Source organism: Coenobita brevimanus, chromosome 17 (genome assembly GCF_032717465.1).
Source record: "Coenobita brevimanus isolate Jiangsu-jjx chromosome 17, ASM3271746v2, whole genome shotgun sequence".
NCBI lineage: Eukaryota > Metazoa > Arthropoda > Malacostraca > Decapoda > Coenobitidae > Coenobita > Coenobita brevimanus.
In genome coordinates this window covers 17,361,365-17,388,382 of record NC_136970.1, presented here as the reverse complement: position 1 = coordinate 17,388,382, position 27,018 = coordinate 17,361,365, and positions in this window count along the sequence as shown.

Below are 27,018 nucleotides of genomic sequence, written 5' to 3'. Positions count from 1 at the left end.
ATATTCAGGGGAAATGAGAAAGACAGGGCAGAAGGGGTTAGAAGAGAGAGAGAGAGAGAGAGAGCGAGAGAGAGAGACGGTGGGACAAGGCAGGAACAGAGCACAAGGAGTTAGCAGGCATAAAACCACTTTCACCCCAGTATTGCTCTTGTGAGATACTCCCTTTGAAGAAATAAACTGCAGTCAATCCCCAGACTCATTTTTATCTTCTTACTGCCATCCATGACAAGAACAAAGAACATTCTCTCCTTCTTAAAATCTCTACAGTCTAACACACTTTTGGAAAAGATCGGCGACGGCTACGATATTTTATTAGGTGGCAGGAATCGTTAAGAATCACGTCTACAATTCTACAGTTGAGTCTACATTATCAAGATGGGCACAAAAACCACTAAAAGTTCGAGTCATACGACGCCTCAGAACTTTATACTGACAGTGGTTAGACGATCTACAATTACAACCAACCTCCCAATCTCTTCTTCTATCTACATCTATGTAAATCGACAGTGGGTGCAAGCAGCGAACCAACAAACAACAATACAATCTATTTACATCTCACAATTTTATCAACATTTAACATCCAACTACGACAATTCTGTTCAGCCAAGAGCTTCAGTTCTACGATTCACGATAAACTACAAGTATCTACGATTACCACAAAACAGCCACATCTGAAAGTAACAGTCATCGGTCAAACTACACCTATGCAGCAGAAGATTCTCATGAACTGTTACAACGATACACAACAGTGATAAATGAAAGCCGATTAACGTCTCTATCAACATTCAACGAACAACTTAAGATTCAACCCTATAATCAAAACAAGATACTATTTGATATTTAACTCTACAATTAAAACATGATACTACAGTTTTACAAGTGAACACAAGCAGGTGAGATGGTAACCAGCATCAGCTACAAGTTCGCATCATACACCAAGAAACTACAATTAAACGCTTTACAAAAAAACACGAGCATGTCGACAAGCCTACAATTCCACGATCAAACAATCACAGGCACTACAAGTTAAGAAGCAGAGAGTGAGGGGGCGCTGACTCAGGGGTGATGGGAGAGACAACGGAGCAACAACCAGAACCAGACCTGACTCACCACTCACCTCACACACCACACTTACCATTACTCACCGCTACTCCATCACCACCAACAACAACTACCAGAATGAGGAGTCAACTTGCGTTGTGCCAGCATTTGCTGAGAAACCATAACACGTCCATCAACCAGTATCTGACACCACCATCACCACTACACTCATCATTCCCACCGCAGTTATAACTAGTGTGTTGAATATTTACTTCATTTACATACAATACACAGTGATAGACACAGTGATAGACAAACATTCTGCACAAACATATAATACGTGCTTTATAGTTACAATTTATGTACATATACCTACTTCAATTTTCTACGTTGTCAGTCACTTTTAAGTACTTGCACCAACAATAACAATCATATACTCTATATGGGTTTACATATTTTCAATAAAACTGTGCAACATAACTAAGCCTGTACATATTGTGTAATATTACTACAGCAAGTGTTATATATGACTGAGTCATAATACGATTCGTTGCTGTACCTTGCTATTGTGTTACTATTGTGTGATTATATGCATGTGCACACAATTATGTTGCAGCTTACAATGTAACTTACATTGTAATTGTACAATATTACTACAGTTACTACAATTACCTACAATATTACTACAGTTACCACAGTAACTACAATATTACTACAGTTACTACAATATTACTGCAGTTACTACAGTTAACTACAATATTACTCCAATTATGTAGCAGTTACAATATTACTTCAATTAAAACTACAGTTATGTAACAATTATATTCATAAGGTGCAACTACAATGTTATTACAGTTCTGTGTTACCAGAATTATGTTTTTCAATCATCATACAAGTTGCGTGTAATATTAGGCATTACTATAGGCATAACACCATATGTAATATAATGACATATTATTACCATTGCATAAATATATGCGTATGTCTGTTGTACATACACATTTGTGCCACCATATCACTACTATATGTTATACAATAGTCTATGTTCAATTTTACTACCATGTATTTACTCCATTGCATATAATATACATACAGTATATTACTACAATATGATATGTTTCTACAATATTATTGTTTCTCTGCAGTATTGTGATGAATACAATGTATTAATAGGTTATGACAGAATATGTAACTTGTTACTACACTGTTGTAGGTACTCCAGCCAGGCGTGACCGAGCGATGTCAGGACACTAAAATATCATAACAAGCTACATAATAGCTATAGTCACATCATGTGACTCTGAGGTTGTTAATATCGTGTCCTGGCAACGCACCATTCAAAAATGCGTTTGATTTCGTGTATAATATGAAACACATGTGATTCGTGTATCATATGTTCATGTGCAATAATATTTGTGTGTAATATATTTGTGCATAATAATATGATTCGTGTATAATGTGATACGAAATCGGATGCACTTTTGATTGGTTGGTTGCCAGGGTATGATAATGACAACCTCAGAGTCGTGCATCACGATTATAATAATGTATATGTTGTTAATACGTAATATATAGGTTAGAAGAAAGTTGTGCCTAAGTGAGAGGTCTAGAGGAACCAACACTGCACATTCTCAAGCTAGGAATTTCGCACACAGCACAGTATAATGACTGATGGAAACTCTTACAGGCATGGAAAGTTCCACACACGTGCCCTTACGCATGAAACGACAAGTCATATACAGGGGAAAATGGAGAGACAGGGCAGAAGAGGTTAGAAGAGAGAGAGAGAGAGAGTGGGGAAAGGCAGGAACAGAGTGCACAGTGTTAGCAAGCATAAAACCGCTCTCAAATCAGTACTGGTCTTGTGAGATACTCCCTCTTAAGAAATAAACTGCAATCAAACCCCAGACTCAATTTTATCTTTTTCCTGCTATCCACGACAAGAATAAAGAACATTCTATTCTTAAAATCCCTACAATCTAACACAGTTTAAAAGGCTCGTCGACGGCTATGAGAGTGATACATGGGGAGAATGGGTGTACGCTGAAGAAATGCTGGGGTACTGGGTATATATGGCAAGAAAGGTGGTGATAGCACACTGGAAAGACGCAAAGGAGGAGGGGGGGGAGGGAGGAGGAAGAGAAGGGGGCATAAAATGAAGCAGGGGAAATGTACGAAAGATGTGTGGGAGAGTTAAAGATTGAGAGATAAGGCAGATGAGAAGATGGATGGATGATAAGGCAGTGCAAAAAGCAGGACGTAAGGTGAGGGAGAGAGTAGGAGTAGAAAAAAAAAAAAGACGGTGGTGATGGAGGAGTAGCCATATACTGTCACAGGCAATGTTTACCGGTAACACTACCAGCAAGCTCCTTCGGTCTCTCATCACCGCCATTTGCGCCCCGTATCTTTAAACCAATATTGATAAAAGCACTCAGCATGTGAGCCTTAAACACGGGGACGCAAGGTTAACCTAGTATACAATAAGTGGATTCATTATCAACTTTCCTCACTTTACAGACCACCAGCAGGTGAAAATTTCGCTGATATGATACAGGTACGAGTTATTTCTTCTTTGCGGCATGCATTGAAAACATCAGCTTTTCCATTCCACTAACGTCCAGATAAAGAATTTGTGTCGCAAGGCACACAATAATGAGGCAGGCTGTGAGGAAGATTGGATGCTAGCACAGCGTGGACATGATAACATTAGGAGTTAAAAATAGCCACTGAAGTTTCTCTCCCGCCTGGGTTAGCATCATCAACAATATTTACAACAACCAAATTTGGAATCTACACTCAACAGTAAGCCTCTAACAACAGCAGCAACAACAACAACAACAACAACAACAACAACTCAGAATATTCATATAATCTGTCAGGACTCCATATTATAATTACAAATCATAATAGATAGATAGATAAATAGATAGATGGACGGAGCTCCAGGCAAGCCTGGGAAAGGGAAATGATCTAGCAAGTTAACTGAGGAAATGTTGACCATACACAGGAAGTAGCAAGTCAGGGGATGATATAGGTAGTGTGTCAGCGAGATAGCATACGAACAAAGCCTAGTGACATACACACATACTCACACACAGGTTTCTAGAACTTTCCAACCACAGTGTAGTACACGTGACACGACCCCTGCTACACCAGAATTTAGGAAGCAGAGCTCAGAAGAAGACAGGCCATGGAACCAGCAGGTAGTAGGGAGAACGAGCCTAGCAACATGGGCGAGAGGGAAGAGAGAGAGAGAGAGAGAGCGAGACAGGGAGGTAGCTTGCGGGTCTCTACTTATACTTCACTCGTGTGTGAGAGACTTTGTTAATATTTCCAAGACAAATAAAAATAGTCTCATACTATTCTTTACCTCTCCTGTCATTGCATGACAAATGGGAACGAAGATTATCTACTTACAAACTACTCACGTATAACAACCGCTCGTCCACAAGTCTAATATATATATAACTAATCTACAAAACTTCTCTACAAGTTTATACAAAGTCTTTTGTGACATTTGGTGCATACAAAGTTTTTGTGACATTTGGTTGGCAGCGAACGTATACGAACCTCGTCTACGAATCAACAGTGAATTCCTACAAAATATCAAGATTGAAAACAAAAAATACCTCTCACAACCAGCTCCTGACAGTATTCTCTCCAACCAGCCCCCTCCGTCTCCCCGATCATCACGCTGATGTAGAGGTGAAGAGGTCACAGGATGCCTTGCAAGTAGTTTAACAATATATTGATACAAACAATCTTGCAATTTCTACGACGAACCAACGAACTACAACCATCTACAATCAACTACAAGTAACAACTCCACGAGTCTTCTGTATAATCTTCTACATGCACCTACAAGTAGCGGCAGTCTTCATCCCACAACGAGTAAATCACAAGAAAAAAGGACCGCGAATGCATCGAGAAAGAAAAACAAAACAAACAAACGAAGAGTGAGACACGACTCACAACTCACAACCACCAGACCTCACCCTCCTCTCTCTGCTACATCCACCCAACCTCCACCGCTGACGCAGGAGTGAAGAGGTCAAGACGACGAAGCAAATACCAAGCCCATATTCACAACTCATCTTACTCACTTATCTTCACTGAAGTTACTCATCGCTACTCATTTACTCACCACAGCTACCAATGTGGGAAGTCGACGTCACCATACGTGTGCTGAGACGACGCTAAGCCGTGTGTCTGACACCCCACAACACGTCAATCAACCCGTAAAGAACAATGCTATCACCACGTGCAACACCACTCACACCATTTCCACCACGGTAAAAATTAGTGAGTTACATAGTTACTTCATTTATACAATACACAGTGACAGACAAAAAACTTCTGCACAAACATAAAAAACGTGCTGTATAGTTACAACTTAAATACATATACCTACTTCAATTATCTTCATAATTCAGTCATTCAGTACTTGCATCAACAATAAATATTCTACACTGTATATATACATTCATTTATTATGGCATTTATTTACTACCATCGAGTGTTACCATTTATACCTACATAAAATATGTGTTTCATACATACAACTATACATTATTACATCCACAAAGTAGTAAAGAAAGTATACCATCGCAGTTACTCAGTGAGAGATTAAGAGAACTGTATTAAACATTTATTAATTAAAGCTACCTAGTGGAAACAGATAAATTAAGTTACAAGGAAAACCAGAAAAAAAAATGACCAACACAAATGACGTTAGCAAGAATGAACATCTTCAACACAATCGTGAAGACAATGATTTCCACACAGTGCTGACACATATATTGCCCACGATAGGTACAAGTGAAGAACAAGTCAGTGTATATAGTTAATACTGTATATAGTGTATTTATAGTTTTTATATAAAATAACAAAATATGGGACTATATAATACCATTTTCAGTATTATCTGTGCAATATAAACTAAACTTTAAAAAAGGGTCCCAAGGAAATTAGCCAGCAATTATGCAACCACGAACAACACAGAAAAAGCGTAGACAAACGAAGAAAAATAAACTATAGAAAATCAATACATAAAAAAAAAGAAAGAAAAAGAAATAGAGTAAGATCACATAACAAACGAAAAGGAAATACCCGAATAAACAATGAAATCTTACCTGAGGGAGGAAAAAAAAAGAGAGAGAAACTTAGATGTGCAAGACAGAAGACGAAAAAAATAATAACTGCCAACGAAAATGCATGAAATGAAATGAAACCTTCCATCAGTGTGACAGCAGTAGAGACACGTGGGTTATTGACGACTTAAATTACGTTGCAGTTCGGTTCCTTGACCCTCATCCCCTTCCACTCACTACTTACGTAGTTCGAGGGAGGAAGGGTCGCAACTAATGGAGACACATATAACAAATATGTAGGTTGTTTTTATGTAACTAACGAGGACGTATGGGCAGTTATCTCAGAAGTGGTGAGGGAGAAAGCCAAGAAGGTACTTGGGGTGACATCGGGACAGAGGAGGGAAGACAAGGAAACTTGGTGGTGGAATGAGGAAGTACAGGATAGCATAAATAGGAAGAAGCAGGCAAAGAAGAATATGAATAGACACAGGGACGAAGAAAGCATTCGGGAATATAAGGAGACGAAGAACATAGCCAAGAAAGAGGTTGCTAAGGCAAAAGAAAAGGCATACCAGAAGCTGTATGAGAAGATGAATACCGTAGTAGAGAAGGAGAAAAATACCTGTACCGATTAGCCAGGCAGAGAGACAGAGCTGGGCGGGATGTGCAGCGTGTTAGAATGATAAAGGATGCAGATGGCAATGTACTGACAAGTGAGGAGAGTGTACTAAGAAGGTGGAAGGAGTATTTCTAAGAGTTGATGAATATAGAAAATATGAGAGAGGGAAGGTTGGAAGAGTTGGAGGTAGTGAGTCAGGAAGTGCAAGAGATCAGCAGAGAGGAAGTGAGGTATGCCATGACGAGGATGAAGGATGGCAAGGCAGTGGGCCCAGATGGTATACCAGTGGAAGCATAGAGAAGCTTAGGAGAGATGGGTGTGACGTGGTTCACCAGATTGTGTATCAAAATCCTGGAGGGTGATAGGATGCCGCAGGAGTGGAGAAAAAGTATTCTTGTTCCGATTTTCAAGAACAAAGGTGATGTGCAGTGCTGCAGCAACTACAGAGGTATAAAGCTGATCAGCCATGCAATGAAGATATGGGAAAGAGTGGTGGAAGATAGGCTGAGAAGGGAAGTGAGGATCTGTGAGGAGCAATTTGGTTTCATGTCAGGGAGAATTACTATAGACGCCATATTTGCTTTGAGAATGGTGATGGAGAAGTACAGAGAAGGCCACAAGGAGTTGCATTGTGTGTTTATAGACTTGGAGAGGGCTTATGATAGGGTACCGAGAGAGGAGCTGTGGTACTGTATGAGAAAGTCGGGAGTGGCAGAGAAGTACGTGAGGGTGGTGAAGGACATGTACGACGATAGTGTAACAGCAGAGAGATGTGCAGTAGGAATGACTGAGGGTTTCAAGGTGGAGGTGGGATTACATCAAGGATCGACTTGGAGCCCCTTCTTGTTTGCAATGGTGATGGACAGATTGACAGATGAGATTAGACAGGAGCCTCCGTGGACAATGATATTTGCGGACGACACTGTGATATGTTGTGAGAGCCGGGAGGAAGCCTTGGCAGAGCTTGAGAGATGGAGATATGCACTGGAGAGATGGGGAATGAAAGTAAGCAGAAAGTAGACTCAGTACATGTGTGTAAATGAGAGAGATGACAGGGGAACCGTGAGGCTGCAAGGTGTAGAAGAGGCAAAGGTAGATGAATTCAAATACTTGGGGTCAACTGTACAAAGTAACGGAGAGTGTGGTAGAGAGGTAAAAAAGAGAGTGCAGGCGGGATGGAGTGGGTGGAGAAAGATGACAGGAGTGATCTGTGAGAGAAGGGTCTCTGCAGAAATGAAAGGGAAAGTTTATAAGACTGTAGTGAGGCCAGCCATGTTATACGGAATGGAGACAGTACCACTGACAAAAAAGACAGGAGGCACAGTTGGAGATAGCAGAATTGAAGATGTTGCGTTTTTCACTAGGAGTGACGAGGTTGGACAAAATTAGAAATGAACATATTAGAGGGACAGTGCACATAAGTCAGTTTGGGGACAAAGCTAGAGAGACGAGACTGAGATGGTTTGGACATGTGCGGAGGAGGGATGAGGAGTATGTCGGGGGGAGGATGCTGGAATTGGTGTTACCAGGCAGGAGAAAGAGAGGAAGGCCAGAGAGAAGGTTTATGGATGTAGTGAAGGAGGACATGCAGGTGGTAGGCAAGGCTGGTAGTACGGTACGGTACGAAATATTTTTCCGTACTCCGTACCTGGTTAAAATACCGTACCGTATTATCGCACCATACCCCAAATTGTTTTTCCGTACCGTAATTCCGTACTTTTATCGTACCATCGGCAAAATATACAGTATCTATTTCTAGGCCTATATCACTAATCACAATAATACATTACATAATAATATATTTAGACTGCTAGAGTGTTCTCGACGACGACAACGACAACACTGGAAGATGTGACTGTAGACTGCTCAATGCTCACAGAGAAACTGACAGTGTGAGGTAGAGGCAGGCTCGGGCAGTGAGTGACACGGACTGGACACGTCGTGATCAGGGTTGCTGAGTGACTGTGTCCTGAAGCATACCTGTCAAAATATCCTTTGCTTGCCAGTGCTGCATATATGTGTGTCTGAATAGTGTCAAAATTAGTCAAATATACAAAGAGTTCGTAGTTGCATGTACTCTCTAAGGCATTATCATGTATTTAAGCCTGGGGTACGGTACGGTACGGAATTTTGCTCGTTTTACCGTACCTAAATCGTACCGTACCGTACGTCACGAAAAAAAACGTACCGTAATTCAGTACCGTACTTTCAGCCTAAATATCGATCGTACCGTACCGTACTCCGTACCGTACCGTACCGTAATGCCAGCCTTGGTGGTAGGTGTAAGAGAAGAAGATGCAGAGGACAGAGTAGGATGGAGACGGGTGATCCTCAGTGGTGATCCCTAAGGGGAGAGCCGAAAGGAGAAGAAGAACTAATTTTTATGCAACTCTCCCCTCATAGCATTAAGCGTCGGGTATTATGAAGTCTGGGAGGTAGACGTTATATAAATTCATTCAAAGCACATTCTATTCAGCGAAACCGTTCATACAGACACTCAGATATTTTTCCAATAATGTTCCCCCTCCCCCCCCAAAAAAAAAATAATAGTTACTGCCATCGTTACATTACTGAGAGGTCAAGCTAGAGGTAACGTCCAGACACCATGGAGAAGTGGGTCAACAAGTCACAATGTAAACCGAATCTGCTAATAAAAAGTTTGTGTCAGTCGGGCATTGCTTTGTTGAGTGGTCGTCTTGTCAACAACGTAACGTTATTAACACTGCAACGGGGCACGTACTCAGGGGAATTATATTTCGGGGATCATTTTTCACTGGATCGAGTAAAACAAGCCCTGTATTTGCCAGTCTCTGATATGTTAAGTGTCGGTCGCTCTCAAAATAGCGTAATTAGCACAGCAGCAAAATAAATACTGGCACTGTCGAGAGGCCGGGTGGGAGGGAGGACGGTGTTCATTGATTGCCACCACCTAACATTGACGTTCTCGCCGCTTTAATACACCACCATGTTCAGTCTAACTGCATTCTCAGTAAAAACAGGCAACTTTATTCACCAAAAGAAAACCCTGTGCAGTCTTATGAAAAACAAAATGTACAAAATCTTTTCAGGACAATGGTGGAATTTAGGTATTTTATCCTGGATACTTCCGGGCGACTTTATTCACCAGAGATACTTTACGCAGTGAAAGGGTTAAGCTGCTGATAAGTCACGTAGCTGGTTTAGTACCTCAATATCATTTTATTACTTGCTACTGTTAGATCATAAATATTTAGTTACAATATATGTACCCACAGTAAACGCACAGTTATATGGCCTTAGCTTATGGGTTATGTTGTTATTGCTGTTGTTGTGGCTAAAACTCATCTGAAATGTGAACCCGGTGGACAGCAGGCTGAATATGCCAAACTCCTGCAGTTCATCATCCTCTCTTTGGGGGATAGAGTGGGAGTTTAGGAAAGTTTGTATATCAAAGCAGTGGAACCGTCTGGTTATATCAGTGCCACCTCGTGTTAGTATAATGTCCAGGACAAACACAAAAAACTTTCAGTGTGTTAAACTGAGTCACTCCTGTAAGTATTGCATTACCCTATCGCACACACACACACACACACACACACACACACACACACACACACACACACACACCTCCTCCTTTCACCACGCATCACCTCTTGCTTCTCCCCTCACTCCATTTCTCTTTTCTCTCTCACAACCACACACACGTCCTTCCTTTCACTCGCGTCCGATTTCTCACCCTCTCCATCTTTCTGCTCCCGCTCACACCCACACACACATTCCTCCTCTCACTCACCTCATGCTTCTCCTTTCACACTTTCCATCTCTCTCCTCTCTCTCACCACACACACACGCTCTCTCCTCTCACTCCCTCCTTATTCTCCGCAGTCGGCTTACATTTCCTCCCTCCCCCTTTCACTCTCCCTCATAAGATTCAGTACATACTTTTCTCTATCATTCCTCGCTCATTCGTCCTTTACATTTACGTACTTTGCCTCCCTGTTTCTCTCTCTCTCTCTCTCTCTCTCTCTCTCTCTCTCTCTCACACACACACACACACACACACACACACACACACACACACAGCCAGAATTTACTCACAGCTTTATAAGTGTTTCTCTTTAGCATTGCAGGTGTGTACGTGATGTGAAAAAAAAAAAAATGATTATAAATGACGATGCTAGGAAAAGGTAAAAGCGGATGAGTGAGACTGAGAGAAAACCTATTACTACACACAATTATCAAAGGCGAGATGAAGGAGATAGCAAGAGGGCGATAAAAAGGAAAGAAAGACACCAAAGATAAAAGACTGCAGTTGGAGAGAGAATAAAAGACCATGTCACGGTGTGGGAAAATATGAGAGTAAACTAACTACCCTCTTCAACGAAACGACGTCATAATTATTTCGTTCTTGTTGCCTGCAAATTATTTTGTTCAGTTTACGACAGTCCTTTTGTAGTGAAGGGGTTAATGAAGGTTGTATCTAACTCCTCTATATCGGTAAGTGTCTTCTGATATAATCGTCTGGAAATACCAAGTATGAAGATATGACCGTGACTAGAATAATAAGGCAAAATTACTATGTTACAGCGGGAAGGTGGTGATAAAAAAAAAAAAAATATACATAAAGAAAAAAGGTTGTGAAACACTGTTAAGTGGATAATATGAATACAGAAGATGATAAAACTACATAAACAAAATAACGAGGGAAAGGGAAAGGCTCGCTGAAAATGAAAAGCGATGCAAGATGGAGGAGAAAGGAAACAACCTCAGTAACACGAATAGAAGACAAAAAATAAAAATAAAAATAAAAAAGAGGTCAACCAAATAACATATATTGTGACATATAAAATATATGAACATTTATCAAAGGAAGAACAAGCCATCAGTAATACATGTATGAGTCAGTTTACTAAAAAAAAAATAAAGAAATAAAGAAAAAAAAACGATAAATAAATAACTGGCTAAATTACGGTTACAGATTTTATTTACAGGAGTAGAGAGAGAGCAAGACAACAATATTGGAGAAAAAAATGAGGATTAAAGGCACAGAACAAGGAAGAAAAATTGGGTTACTGAGGAAGCGCACATACAAGCAAAACAGATGATGTGAAAATTAGCTTAGGGAGGAAAATGAGATGGAGGGAGGGGAAGGGAACAGAAAGGGAGGGTATAGACATAGAGGGAGGGGAAAGAGTAAAGTTTTTTCTCTCTCTCTCGACGGGAAAAAGGCAGCGCTAAAACGAACGATACCATACACACAGTACACAAAAGCAATATGTACACTCAAATAAAATTAACTTAGCGAGAAAAAGAAAAAAATGAACGCCCTAAACACAAACAATTCCTAAACGAACGACAGAATCAAAGAGAAAACGCAAAACAAAAAATAAAAAAATAAAGCTACGGAAAATTTTAAAAACCGTTATCACTGAGCCTAAGCTAATCAGAACAACACACAATGCATAATGCAGTCAAACATTAAAATAATTATCAAATCAAATTACCAAAAAAAAAAAACAACAACAAAGCAAAACCTTCCATCAGTGCTAAGAAGCTATCAGTACTGAGCTACAGCAAAAATGAATAAATAAATATACAAATAAATAAATATAACTAAGTCAGGCTATAGCACAGTATCAAAAAATAAACCATCAAACATCCCTGCAACATCACATCTACTTAGTGAAACTTAAAACTACACAAAACAAAAACCAAGCTACTGTACAATACTAAAATATAAACCATTACACAATTTAATATACAGTAACATCAAAATGAAACTTAAACTATATAAGAATAAAACAAAGTTAAAACACTGAATAAGTATATAAACCATCAAATACCCCTACAACATCATATCATCAAAATGAAACGTAAAATCACAGGGAACAAACAAGCAAGGTACAACACTGCAGCAAAATGCAAACTATCAGGAGGGTGTACAACAGCAAGGCAGCCATAAAATCAGAGACACAAAATATCCATTTTGTTGTGCCACTGACTCCCCAACAACACTGTTATCCACCAACACGCCCATTGACCAGAGTGCTGAGTATATATGGGGGTGATAGCACATTGGGGATATGCTGGGGTGCTAAGTATATATGGGGGTGTTAGCACACTGGAGAGATGCTGGGGTGCTGAGTATATATGGGGGTGTTAGCACACTGGAGCGATGCTGAGGTGTTGAGTATATAAGGGGGGATAGCACACTGGATAGATGCTGGGGTGTTGAGTATATATGGGGGTGATAGCACACTGGATAGATGCTGGGGTGTTGAGTATATATGGGGGTGATAGCACACTGGATAGATGCTGGGGTGTTGAGTATATATGGGGGGATAACACACTGGGCAGATGATGGGGTGCTGAGCATATATATGGTGAGAATAGGGGTGATGTCAGGACACTAAAATATCATAACACACTACGTAATATCTAGTAACGTATATATCACAAATATGTAAAATAGAGGTTAGAAGAAAGTCGTACCTAAGCGAGAGGTCTAGAGGAACCAACTCTGCACATTCTCAAGCTAGGAATTTCACACACAGCACAGTATGCCGCCTGATGGAAACTCCCACAGGCTTGAAAAGTTTCACACCCGTGCCCGTACACATGACACAACCAATCATATTCAGGGGAAATGAGAAAGACAGGGCAGAAGGGGTTAGAAGAGAGAGAGAGAGAGAGAGAGAGAGAGCGAGAGAGAGAGACGGTGGGACAAGGCAGGAACAGAGCACAAGGAGTTAGCAGGCATAAAACCACTTTCACCTCAGTACTGCTCTAGTGAGATACTCCCTTTGAAGAAATAAACTGCAGTCAATCCCCAGACTCATTTTTATCTTCTTACTGCCATCCATGACAAGAACAAAGAACATTCTCTCCTTCTTAAAATCTCTACAGTCTAACACACTTTTGGAAAAGATCGGCGACGGCTACGATATTTTATTAGGTGGCAGGAATCGTTAAGAATCACGTCTACAATTCTACAGTTGAGTCTACATTATCAAGATGGACACAAAAACCACTAAAAGTTCGAGTCATACGACGCCTCAGAACTTTATACTGACAGTGGTTAGACGATCTACAATTACAACCAACCTCCCAATCTCTTCTTCTATCTACATCTATGTAAATCGACAGTGGGTGCAAGCAGCGAACCAACAAACAACAATACAATCTATTTACATCTCACAATTTTATCAACATTTAACATCCAACTACGACAATTCTGTTCAGCCAAGAGCTTCAGTTCTACGATTCACGATAAACTACAAGTATCTACGATTACCACAAAACAGCCACATCTGAAAGTAACAGTCATCGGTCAAACTACACCTATGCAGCAGAAGATTCTCATGAACTGTTACAACGATACACAACAGTGATAAATGAAAGCCGATTAACGTCTCTATCAACATTCAACGAACAACTTAAGATTCAACCCTATAATCAAAACAAGATACTATTTGATATTTAACTCTACAATTAAAACATGATACTACAGTTTTACAAGTGAACACAAGCAGGTGAGACGGTAACCAGCATCAGCTACAAGTTCGCATCATACACCAAGAAACTACAATTAAACGCTTTACAAAAAAACACGAGCATGTCGACAAGCCTACAATTCCACGATCAAGCAATCACAGGCACTACAAGTTAAGAAGCAGAGAGTGAGGGGGCGCTGACTCAGGGGTGATGGGAGAGACAACGGAGCAACAACCAGAACCAGACCTGACTCACCACTCACCTCACACACCACACTTACCATTACTCACCGCTACTCCATCACCACCAACAACAACTACCAGAATGAGGAGTCAACTTGCGTTGTGCCAGCATTTGCTGAGAAACCATAACACGTCCATCAACCAGTATCTGACACCACCATCACCACTACACTCATCATTCCCACCGCAGTTATAACTAGTGTGTTGAATATTTACTTCATTTACATACAATACACAGTGATAGACACAGTGATAGACAAACATTCTGCACAAACATATAATACGTGCTTTATAGTTACAATTTATGTACATATACCTACTTCAATTTTCTACGTTGTCAGTCACTTTTAAGTACTTGCACCAACAATAACAATCATATACTCTATATGGGTTTACATATTTTCAATAAAACTGTGCAACATAACTAAGCCTGTACATATTGTGTAATATTACTACAGCAAGTGTTATATATGACTGAGTCATAATACGATTCGTTGCTGTACCTTGCTATTGTGTTACTATTGTGTGATTATATGCATGTGCACACAATTATGTTGCAGCTTACAATGTAACTTACATTGTAATTGTACAATATTACTACAGTTACTACAATTACCTACAATATTACTACAGTTACCACAGTAACTACAATATTACTACAGTTACTACAATATTACTGCAGTTACTACAGTTAACTACAATATTACTCCAATTATGTAGCAGTTACAATATTACTTCAATTAAAACTACAGTTATGTAACAATTATATTCATAAGGTGCAACTACAATGTTATTACAGTTCTGTGTTACCAGAATTATGTTTTTCAATCATCATACAAGTTGCGTGTAATATTAGGCATTACTATAGGCATAACACCATATGTAATATAATGACATATTATTACCATTGCATAAATATATGCGTATGTCTGTTGTACATACACATTTGTGCCACCATATCACTACTATATGTTATACAATAGTCTATGTTCAATTTTACTACCATGTATTTACTCCATTGCATATAATATACATACAGTATATTACTACAATATGATATGTTTCTACAATATTATTGTTTCTCTGCAGTATTGTGATGAATACAATGTATTAATAGGTTATGACAGAATATGTAACTTGTTACTACACTGTTGTAGGTACTCCAGCCAGGCGTGACCGAGCGATGTCAGGACACTAAAATATCATAACAAGCTACATAATAGCTATAGTCACATCATATGACTCTGAGGTTGTTAATATCGTGTCCTGGCAACGCACCATTCAAAAATGCGTTTGATTTCGTGTATAATATGAAACACATGTGATTCGTGTATCATATGTTCATGTGCAATAATATTTGTGTGTAATATATTTGTGCATAATAATATGATTCGTGTATAATGTGATACGAAATCGGATGCACTTTTGATTGGTTGGTTGCCAGGGTATGATAATGACAACCTCAGAGTCGTGCATCACGATTATAATAATGTATATGTTGTTAATACGTAATATATAGGTTAGAAGAAAGTTGTGCCTAAGTGAGAGGTCTAGAGGAACCAACACTGCACATTCTCAAGCTAGGAATTTCGCACACAGCACAGTATAATGACTGATGGAAACTCTTACAGGCATGGAAAGTTCCACACACGTGCCCTTACGCATGAAACGACAAGTCATATACAGGGGAAAATGGAGAGACAGGGCAGAAGAGGTTAGAAGAGAGAGAGAGAGAGAGAGAGAGAGAGAGAGAGAGAGAGAGAGAGAGAGAGAGAGTGGGGAAAGGCAGGAACAGAGTGCACAGTGTTAGCAAGCATAAAACCGCTCTCAAATCAGTACTGGTCTTGTGAGATACTCCCTCTTAAGAAATAAACTGCAATCAAACCCCAGACTCAATTTTATCTTTTTCCTGCTATCCACGACAAGAATAAAGAACATTCTATTCTTAAAATCCCTACAATCTAACACAGTTTAAAAGGCTCGTCGACGGCTATGAGAGTGATACATGGGGAGAATGGGTGTACGCTGAAGAAATGCTGGGGTACTGGGTATATATGGCAAGAAAGGTGGTGATAGCACACTGGAAAGACGCAAAGGAGGAGGGGGGGGAGGGAGGAGGAAGAGAAGGGGGCATAAAATGAAGCAGGGGAAATGTACGAAAGATGTGTGGGAGAGTTAAAGATTGAGAGATAAGGCAGATGAGAAGATGGATGGATGATAAGGCAGTGCAAAAAGCAGGACGTAAGGTGAGGGAGAGAGTAGGAGTAGAAAAAAAAAAGACGGTGGTGATGGAGGAGTAGCCATATACTGTCACAGGCAATGTTTACCGGTAACACTACCAGCAAGCTCCTTCGGTCTCTCATCACCGCCATTTGCGCCCCGTATCTTTAAACCAATATTGATAAAAGCACTCAGCATGTGAGCCTTAAACACGGGGACGCAAGGTTAACCTAGTATACAATAAGTGGATTCATTATCAACTTTCCTCACTTTACAGACCACCAGCAGGTGAAAATTTCGCTGATATGATACAGGTACGAGTTATTTCTTCTTTGCGGCATGCATTGAAAACATCAGCTTTTCCATTCCACTAACGTCCAGATAAAGAATTTGTGTCGCAAGGCACACAATAATGAGGCAGGCTGTGAGGAAGATTGGATGCTAGCACAGCGTGGACATGATAACATTAGGAGTTAAAAATAGCCACTGAAGTTTCTCTCCCGCCTGGGTTAGCATCATCAACAATATTTACAACAACCAAATTTGGAATCTACACTCAACAGTAAGCCTCTAACAACAGCAGCAACAACAACAACAACAACAACAACAACAACTCAGAATATTCATATAATCTGTCAGGACTCCATATTATAATTACAAATCATAATAGATAGATAGATAAATAGATAGATGGACGGAGCTCCAGGCAAGCCTGGGAAAGGGAAATGATCTAGCAAGTTAACTGAGGAAATGTTGACCATACACAGGAAGTAGCAAGTCAGGGGATGATATAGGTAGTGTGTCAGCGAGATAGCATACGAACAAAGCCTAGTGACATACACACATACTCACACACAGGTTTCTAGAACTTTCCAACCACAGTGTAGTACACGTGACACGACCCCTGCTACACCAGAATTTAGGAAGCAGAGCTCAGAAGAAGACAGGCCATGGAACCAGCAGGTAGTAGGGAGAACGAGCCTAGCAACATGGGCGAGAGGGAAGAGAGAGAGAGAGAGAGAGCGAGACAGGGAGGTAGCTTGCGGGTCTCTACTTATACTTCACTCGTGTGTGAGAGACTTTGTTAATATTTCCAAGACAAATAAAAATAGTCTCATACTATTCTTTACCTCTCCTGTCATTGCATGACAAATGGGAACGAAGATTATCTACTTACAAACTACTCACGTATAACAACCGCTCGTCCACAAGTCTAATATATATATAACTAATCTACAAAACTTCTCTACAAGTTTATACAAAGTCTTTTGTGACATTTGGTGCATACAAAGTTTTTGTGACATTTGGTTGGCAGCGAACGTATACGAACCTCGTCTACGAATCAACAGTGAATTCCTACAAAATATCAAGATTGAAAACAAAAAATACCTCTCACAACCAGCTCCTGACAGTATTCTCTCCAACCAGCCCCTCCGTCTCCCCGATCATCACGCTGATGTAGAGGTGAAGAGGTCACAGGATGCCTTGCAAGTAGTTTAACAATATATTGATACAAACAATCTTGCAATTTCTACGACGAACCAACGAACTACAACCATCTACAATCAACTACAAGTAACAACTCCACGAGTCTTCTGTATAATCTTCTACATGCACCTACAAGTAGCGGCAGTCTTCATCCCACAACGAGTAAATCACAAGAAAAAAGGACCGCGAATGCATCGAGAAAGAAAAACAAAACAAACAAACGAAGAGTGAGACACGACTCACAACTCACAACCACCAGACCTCACCCTCCTCTCTCTGCTACATCCACCCAACCTCCACCGCTGACGCAGGAGTGAAGAGGTCAAGACGACGAAGCAAATACCAAGCCCATATTCACAACTCATCTTACTCACTTATCTTCACTGAAGTTACTCATCGCTACTCATTTACTCACCACAGCTACCAATGTGGGAAGTCGACGTCACCATACGTGTGCTGAGACGACGCTAAGCCGTGTGTCTGACACCCCACAACACGTCAATCAACCCGTAAAGAACAATGCTATCACCACGTGCAACACCACTCACACCATTTCCACCACGGTAAAAATTAGTGAGTTACATAGTTACTTCATTTATACAATACACAGTGACAGACAAAAAACTTCTGCACAAACATAAAAAACGTGCTGTATAGTTACAACTTAAATACATATACCTACTTCAATTATCTTCATAATTCAGTCATTCAGTACTTGCATCAACAATAAATATTCTACACTGTATATATACATTCATTTATTATGGCATTTATTTACTACCATCGAGTGTTACCATTTATACCTACATAAAATATGTGTTTCATACATACAACTATACATTATTACATCCACAAAGTAGTAAAGAAAGTATACCATCACAGTTACTCAGTGAGAGATTAAGAGAACTGTATTAAACATTTATTAATTAAAGCTACCTAGTGGAAACAGATAAATTAAGTTACAAGGAAAACCAGAAAAAAGAAAATGACCAACACAAATGACGTTAGCAAGAATGAACATCTTCAACACAATCGTGAAGACAATGATTTCCACACAGTGCTGACACATATATTGCCCACGATAGGTACAAGTGAAGAACAAGTCAGTGTATATAGTTAATACTGTATATAGTGTATTTATAGTTTTTATATAAAATAACAAAATATGGGACTATATAATATCATTTTCAGTATTATCTGTGCAATATAAACTAAACTTTAAAAAAGGGTCCCATGGAAATTAGCCAGCAATTATGCAACCACGAACAACACAGAAAAAGCGTAGACAAACGAAGAAAAACAAACTATAGAAAATCAATACATAAAAAAAAAGAAAGAAAAAGAAATAGAGTAAGATCACATAACAAACAAATGAAAATAAGTGTAAATGTTACTACAAATGCCAAAATGCCACATAAACTTCAAACAAAAAAGCAAATTGTTGTCTCCAAAAGCTAGTGGCATGGCACATCATATCATCGACCGCAGCATGACCGGATTCAATGTCAGGACTGCAATTATTACAATTATGTAACTACAAACAATATGTAACAATTATGTAATGACAAACGATTGCATTATGTTACACTTGCTACAATTATGTAACTACAAACAATATGTAACAATTATGTAATGACAATCGATTGCATTATGTTACACTTGCCACAATTATGTAACTACAAACAATATCCAACAATTATGTAACAGTTGCATTAACAAGATGTAACTTTTATGCAACTTTAACTACAATTATAAGGCCAACACAGTTATGTAACAGTTGCATTAACAAAATGTAACTACTATTATAAGGCCAACACAATTATGCATTACCACAATATTATGTAACAATTCATAAAATGTTACAATTATGTATTACTACAATGTTACTACAATGTAGTAATTCATAAAATGTTACAATTATGTATTACTACAATGTTACTACAATGTAACAATTACAATATAATTATGTAACAATTCACAATGTTACAATTATGTATTACCACAATGTTACTACAATATTATAAGTCATACAATTATACCACAATTCTGTATTACCAGTATCGTCATACAAGTTAGATGAAATATTAGACATTACTAAAGGGATAACTCAATATGTAATGTAATAACCTAGCAGTATTACCATTGCACAATTATATGTGTATGTCTGTTATACATACACATCTTACAAAATGTCATACAACAACCAGTGCATTTATTCAAATATGTATACAACTTGTTATAATGTAATATTACTAGATCATTGCAGTTTACTATGAATATTGTGTGTGTATAATATTATAATCAATATTATGTACTAATAGATTAGCATATGTCAATGATGATTGCTGTCGGAGGACCTTCAGCGGTGCGGCCGAGCAATGTCAGGACTCCATATTATAATTACACATCATAATAGATAGATAGATAAATAGATAGATGGACGGAGCTCCAGGCAAGCCTGGGAAAGGGAAATGATCTTGCAAGTTAACTGAGGAAATGTTGACCATACACAGGAAGTAGCAAGTCAGGGGATGATATACTGTAGGTAGTGTGTCAGCGAGATAGCATACGAACAAAGCCTAGTGACATACACACATACTCACACACAGGTTTCTAGAACTTTCCAACACAGTGTAACACACGTGACACGACCCCTGCTACACCAGAATTTAGGAAGCAGAGCTCAGAAGGAGACAGGCCATAGAACCGGCAGGTAGTAGGGAGAACGAGCCTAGCAACATGGGCGAGAGGGAAGAGAGAGAGAGAGAGAGAGACAGGGAGGTAGCTCGCGGGTCTCTAATTATACTTCACTCGTGTGTGAGAGACTTTGTTAATATTTCCAAGACAAATAAAAATAGTCCCATACTATTCTTTACCTCTCCTGTCATTGCATGACAAATGGGAACGAAGATTATCTACTTACAAACTACTCACGTATAACAACCGCTCATCCACAAGTCTAATATATATATAACTAATCTACAAAACTTCTCTGCAAGTTTATACAAAGTCTTTTGTGACAAATCGTGTAGCTAAATCACCAAGGAGGACACCATTTTATTCTGCAGTAAAATATATGATGAATATCTGAGAATAATACAGAGAAATTTGTGGGGCAATGTGGTAGAATTTTCGAATGAAAGAGGGTGAAATCTGGAAGAAATTCAACGTCCAATAAAGTTTGGTTATAATGTAGGAAAAATTAGGGAATACGACCCGCACACAAGGAAACTATGGAATATTTAGTGTGAAGAAACAAGAGTGTTGTATATGGGTAATTTGCAAGAAGCAAGAGGTTTGTGCATGTGTGTGTGTGGGGGGGGAGGGAAGGCTAGAGGCATTGTTAATTAATACAGGGATGTAGTTACAGCGTCTGAGATTACTGTCAGACAGGCAGGTAGGCAGGTGGGGTGCAGGTGGTGGACTGGTGGGATGGATTAGGGGAAGGATCGACAAGCAGACACATTGACAGGAATACAGGTAGTATACATTGTATGTAATAAAATAGGATAGACATACACAGATAGATATATATGTATAGACTGATGAATGTTACACGGATGATAGTTCAGACGGGACGGACAGAGGGATGGATTGGTGGATAATCAGATGAACAGTAAGATAGTATAAACGGATGGATAGATGGATAGCTGTACAGACTGGAAACAACAAAATTAATATATGAATGGGTGCACAGAAACAGATGACAGACTTAGTTACAGAAACAGATGGACAGACTTAGTTAAAGTGTGGATGTGTATGGATATACAGTACAATTACTGACAGGTGTTGATGTGTGTGGATATCCAATTACTGACAGATGTGGATGTGTGTAGATATACAATTACTGAAAGGTGTGGATGTGTCAATATACAGTTAATGACAGGTGTGGATGTGTGTGGATATACAACTGTCAGATGTGTGGATGTGTGTGAATATAAATTACTGTCAGATGTGGATGTGTCGATATACAATTACTGAAAGGTGTGGATCTGTGTGGCTACACAATTACTAACAGGCATGGGTGTGTGTGTATATACATTTACCGACAGGTGTGGATGTGTATGAATGTACAATTACTCACAAATGTGAATGTGAGTGGATATACAATTACTGACAGGTGTGGATGTATGTTTATATACAATTATTGACAGGTGTGGATGTATCTGGATATAGAATTACTGACAGGTGTGGATGTGTGTCAGTATACAATTACTGACAGGTGTAGATGTGTACGATTGTACAATTACAGGTGCAAATGTAACTTGTTAAAGGTTTATATTCAGCAAACAAATACAGCAACAAGCCAGTAGGTGACGATGGCCAGCTCTAAGCGGACCAAGCTCTGTCAGTGACCGGAAGTGAGTTTCGACAGTAAAAGTCATTTCTACATGGAGGTACTCCAGGGCAACATTCTGGCCCTGGCTTAAAAATCTTCGGAACCTTATCATTTTGAGCGAGCATAGTCGTCATTTTAATTATTTTCACCGATTTCGCATTTGACGACCTTTGATCCCTGACCTGGCCATTGTAGCACATAGGTGTACAATAGAAAGCTGTAGTTCCAGTCAATGGCTATAAGCATGTAAACTTTCATTCAATTCCATCAGGCTGCTGAGGAACTAGGAGGGCATTTTAAGATACCGCTACTGGTTGCTAGGGAAGCTGAGGCAAAACTTCACAGGGTTGACACTCGAAAACTAAAGAAGAGAGGAGCGAAAATGGATGGCACACTTCCGATAGGGATTCACCTCAAGATTACGCCTAAAGAGGCCATAGCTTTCTACGCCCAATAGCAATGCTTCTACAGCTGAAAACGTGAAAAGTACTTTGAAGCTGGTTTTCGGCCGATGCTAGGGAATGAGTAGTTCCTTGTCAACCAAAACCTCGCTGACACAACTACATCATAGATTGGTCAGTGTGTCCGGGTTTGGTAGAAATAATTTAATTCTGAAGAGTAGAACTGCCTGCAACAATTAAACAAGAAAGAAAGAATACAAGAAAGAAAGAAAACGCGACTAACAATAAGGGCAGCATGGAGCTGTCAAAAATAAACACAATTAGGGAAAGGCCATAATACTGGTCAGTGTGCATACTTCAAGGTACAGATTGTTAAGTACAACGTTCAGTAATGTGTTGTGTCACTGGTGAATATTACGACAGCAAACATGGAGTTTATATAATTCTTTCTCTTAAACTGTGAACACACAAGATCACTTGGGATATCTTAGTTCTTCTTTCCCTTGTAGAAATTATTATATCCATCGACTACATGCTGATACTTTGATTTATTTCCTTGCAAATATACTGTACAACTGTGTATGTTCACCCATCCACCCACTTTCCCAACCACACACACACACACACACACACACACACACACAGGTCACCCATTTATCAAGAATATCTGTGATTTACTGGTGTATTGAGTAGCCTTTAAAGCACCAGTGCGATGGGTAAAAATTGTTTAAAAATTAGGTGCAAATCGTACAGATGAAGAGATGCAAATGTTTAAAGTTCATTTTTTTTTTTTAAATCTTTCGGAACTAGGTATACCAGCTGACTGAAACCAAAGTGCAATTACTTTTTTCTTTTTTTAATAATTTAGGGGGACTGTCTAGGCCCGTGAGTAAAAGAGGTACTGGTAGACCAACAAGACTGTACGAAAAGTCAGCAATAATAAAGGAAAGAATAAAAATAGGCATAGCTAATATAGTTCTCAAATCGTTTGTGATTTTTTTAAATGCCAGGAAAGGATGACACAAACATTCACTTTACTATCGTGCAAAATCTCTCCAATTCATATAGGCATCTCTCTCTCTCTCTCTCTCTCTCTCTCTCTCTCTCTCCGTGAAGAAATGTACTCAGAGGTAACACGGACGTTATTATCCCTCCCCCCAGTACACACAAACCCGTTCCGTAAGACCCACCAATCCCCCTACATGTCACACACGTTCACAAGTCACCGGTTCGGTACTAACACCTAACGTCCATACTGAATACATGTTAAGGCTATATCATTAAATACTAATGTTATGGTATTAGTGACAATGTTTTTATGACCATGTAGGTGGTTCTTGTAAAGACTGTATCAACTAAACTTAAGTTGACAAACTGTTCTATTCGGGATCGATGTAGCGTTCTTTCGGACTGCAGCCCACCCAGCTTACGTCGACAGGAGCTGGCTTATCACCTTTGCCATAAACCATCACACCCTTGTCATAAATCAGCTCACCCTTCACACACAATCATACTTTACACTCATAACTTCAGCCGCGAAATTACCTTTTTTTTTTTTCAACGAATGTGATGATTCACACCCATTATTCTCTTTACATGCATTGCTTAAGGTCTCTTAATATCGTCTCTACTATCCTGTATCCTAAATAAGTCATAGAATCTACCTTATGTACAGGATTGGCCTCACGTTAAACACACTGCCAGTAGTCTTATAGTTTCCCTCACAAAATGCAAAAACGTCACCCATTCCAGCACCATGCTGAGATTCACGTCAGATTTAAACACCATTATTCTCCTTTTCCCCTTACATTCACCCCAGCCTTCCTCACCCTCATACTGTATTGTAAATCCATCCCACACACTCTTTCCACCCCCCCCCCACACACACACTGTCACTTCCCTCGCCTTAATTCAAACAAAGGATAGCCAATGATTAGGCTGAATCCTTAAACCTTCATTTTTGGTTTTGCACTCTTCCTGCGCCTCTCTCTCTCTCTCTCTCTCTCTCCAAACGAGTGGCTTCCAATCAGCCAGTGTTCCAGTGGGAGGCTTCCAGTGTCGGTACGAGGTTCATTTCGACAGTGGCAGTGATATGAGGATAGTCAATGAGACAGGGAGAGAGAGAGAGAGAGAGACGGGGGAGGGGCGAATGGTGAATTGACATATAAAATATGTATAGAATTTTAGGATGCAAACAGAAGATAGATGGAAGGCAAAGAAACATAGACACAGAGAAAGGAGGCTATAATTGAAGTTATAAGAGAAGGAGACCTACGACGGATAGCGAAGGAAGGCCCGAGGAACACCAGCAGTGCGATGGATAAGGTCAAAGAAGACAACAGAGAGAGGAAGAAAAACAGAAACAAAAACAGAGAGGAGAGTTGGAAGAAAGTGAAGCTAAGAAGTAAAAAAGCAAATGGTGAGCGAAGAAACATTCAAAGCCTGGAGTAATAGTAGAAGTAGGATTGGGATCATTAAGAAGAATGGGATCACGATGAGAAGAAATGGGAAATGAAGGAGAAACAAACGAAACAAAACAGAAGAGATGAAGGAATGAGAGAAGCGGACAGAATCAGAGAGAGAAGACAAACAGAGAGAAGTGCAGATGTTTGAGGAAAAATGTACAATTCCTGAAGCTTGATGGAGAATAGTTTTTAAAAATGTCCACTGCTAGACTGGGCTTGGGAGATGTTTGTATGTGTGTGTGTGTGTGTGTGTGTGTGTGTGTGTGTGTGTGTGTGTGTGTGTGTGTGTGTGTGTGTGTGTGTGTGTGTGCAGCTGATAAGGTAAAAATCACCATTTCAGTCCAACAAAGAGGAGACTTACATAACTTTCATATTAATGGATGAATTATATACTTATTATACATGTGTGTAGCCGTAGTCGAGCAGGGCAGTACTCCCGAGGTGGATGGAAAGCTGATGACAGGGAGAGCTGGAGCTCCCGTTTCGTCAGCCCTCAGGACTAGTTCCTGACCATCCCCCTTTGCTGAACTTTTTCAGTGTCTCAGTTACACAGAGAGTAGGCCAGCATGCTCTCCAATACAAATTTCTCTATCTACACCAAACTACATGCACAGTACACACTACACTTCCTTTTCCAAAAATCAAAAAACAAACCATGACGTCTCATCACCCAGCCTCGGAGTCCCCAGGGGGGGGGGAACACAAATGCCCCCACCTTCCGCCCCTCTCCTGGTGACGACACGAGGTGCCTGGAACCACGGTCTGACTCTCTTCTTCTTCATTTCTGCAACATTCGCGGCCGTTCCTCTAACTTTCGCTCTGTTGAGCACCACCTCTCCTCCTCTAAACCTCACCTTCTCTTTCTAACTGAGACTCAGATGTCTGAGGTAACTGACAGCAAACCCTTTTCTGTATCCTCCTACTTTCTCTATACTCATTTCAAAGCCAAAGGTGGCTGTTGTGTATATATATGCAATGACTTATCTTCCTCTCGTGTTCCTGAACACGATTCTTCTGAATTCTCTACACTCTGGTTTCGGCTTTCCTGTCATTCTGTGACTAAATATATCTATGCTGTTTACTTATCCCCTAATTCTACTGACTATCAAAAATTCTTCGACTACCTTACTTCTACGATAGAACACATTCTATCCATTTCTCCTTTCTCTGAAATCTCCGTTCTAGGAGATTTCAATGTTCACCACCACCTTTGGCTCTCCTCTCCTTTCACTGATCCACCTGGTGAACAAGCCTACATCTGTTCTATCCTTAATGACCTAGAGCAGCTTGTACAGCACCCTACCCGTATCCCAGACCGCCTTGGAGAGAGCTCCAACATACTTGACCTCTTCCTTACAACTAATCCTTCTGCTTACACTGTTAATCTTTTCTCTCCATTGGGCTCCTCCAATCACAACCTTATCACATTAACCTGTCCTATCACTCCGGTACGGCCTGTGGACCCTCCAGGGAAACGTCGTCTGTGGCATTTTGGAGCCACGGATTGGGAGGCCCTCAGGCAGTACTTCTTTAATTTTCGCTGGAATGATTATTGCTTCCATGGCCGCTCCAGCCATCTGAGTGTGCCTTGCGCATTACGGAGGTTATTCTCTCGGGCATGGAAGCATTCATTCCTTTCT